The 1,498-nt window shown below is 41.1% G+C and overlaps 1 protein-coding gene across 1 annotated transcript in view; it reads right to left on the bottom strand.

Moving 5' to 3' along the window:
* Positions 1 to 1,498, bottom strand: part of LOC119592950 (muscle calcium channel subunit alpha-1-like) — a gene marked incomplete at its 5' end in the record, with an annotated part of 130,968 nt that overhangs the window by 126,402 nt on the left and 3,068 nt on the right.

The following is a 1,498-nucleotide window of genomic DNA, read 5'->3' as shown; positions in this document are numbered from 1 at the left end:
GGGAAATGTGTGAAAGGGTAAGAGAGGGAGGGAGAAGGGAAGATATCCTTAAATAAAACAGAGATAAAATCAGGCGCTCCGAAGTAAACCGTGGATGGGGCGGGGCGGAAGAGGGAAAGAGGCGCGGTAAGTCCAGATAACGTCATAAAGAGGCGGAGGGTAAACTAGGATAATGCTAGGGTGCTGAGAGCAGATATGGCAGGGGAGCATTACCAGGGGCATAAGGGGTAAAGGTAACCCTAACGACTGGAGTGAATTCAGAGGGCACAAAGCAACCTGCAATGAAGACGGAGAAGGGGAGATGAGTCGAGAAAAGCAGGTGACGGCAAGGGGAAGGAGGGAAGTAAATATAAACCCCGACGTGACCCCTAAATAAAAGTTAAAAGTAAGATCGGGATAAGAATAATGAAAAAGAGGGAGGGGACAGGAGTCGACCTCTAATTGGGAAGCGAGGGGGCGAGAGGGGAGGGAGGTAGGGGCAGAGGGGAGGGAGGGCGAGAGGGAGGGAGGGGCAGAGGGAAAGATGGGGAGAGGAGGAACTTGACCGCCAGATGACCCTAGGAAGTTAATAAAAAAAATGGAGAATGATGATGTAAGGTCAGGTCGCAGCTTCCAGTTGGTGTTAATATTAGATATTTTGCAATATTAACAACACCAACAAGTGTTAAGTATGTGGATAGAAAATATGTATACAATACTGTCTAACATACCATTTGGTAAAAAAAGGGTATTTTAGTTTATTAATAATAATTGCAATGAGTTTAAACAAACAATTTGCGTTGGAGTTTAATATACACATTATCATGTTGCAGTTTAATATGTTAATACTCAGTTTAACACCAAATTGTTTATCACATAATCTAATACATTAACGCCAGCGGAGCAATTTAACATATTGTTTCCAGTGCCATTTGGCGTGGCACTCCGTCCACAACGCAAATAGTTGTCCAACATATTCATCGTCTACCATCTAACAGTATATACGATGGAGTCCCACGATTTCATGTCAACTTGTGAGATACCAAACATCGGAGGGGTCTAACATGCTAATAATATAGGGATGATGATTTCTTCGACAATAAGTAAAAAAAAATGGATACTTCTACACAAATGGGATCAAATAGTTAAAGTACAGTGCAGTACTTTGTGGGAGGGGTGGGGGTGGGGACATAGTACATTATATACAAAGTTTACAATATATAAAATATATACAGTAAAAAATGGCTGGAAGCTGAGGGTATATATGCAGGATTGTACCGAGCACTGTGCTAAACAGATTATTAGGCGCTACTCTACATAAGTATGATTAATAAAACACAGACTAATATAGGACTACTCGGCAGACTACAGAGAAAGTGTTAGTGCCACCTACTGTAGCAAAATGGAAAAAAAAAAATATACATACATCTACCATACTACGTTCAGTCAAGTACGAGTGTGATGTGAAGTGAAAAAATATAGGAGGAACTAGGTTGGAAAATGGAGAGATAACATAATG

This window comes from Penaeus monodon, chromosome 31 (assembly GCF_015228065.2).
Source record: "Penaeus monodon isolate SGIC_2016 chromosome 31, NSTDA_Pmon_1, whole genome shotgun sequence".
NCBI classification, from domain to species: Eukaryota; Metazoa; Arthropoda; class Malacostraca; order Decapoda; family Penaeidae; genus Penaeus; species Penaeus monodon.
The sequence above is the reverse complement of the archived record's forward strand: the minus strand, read 5'-3'. Positions and strand labels throughout refer to the sequence as shown.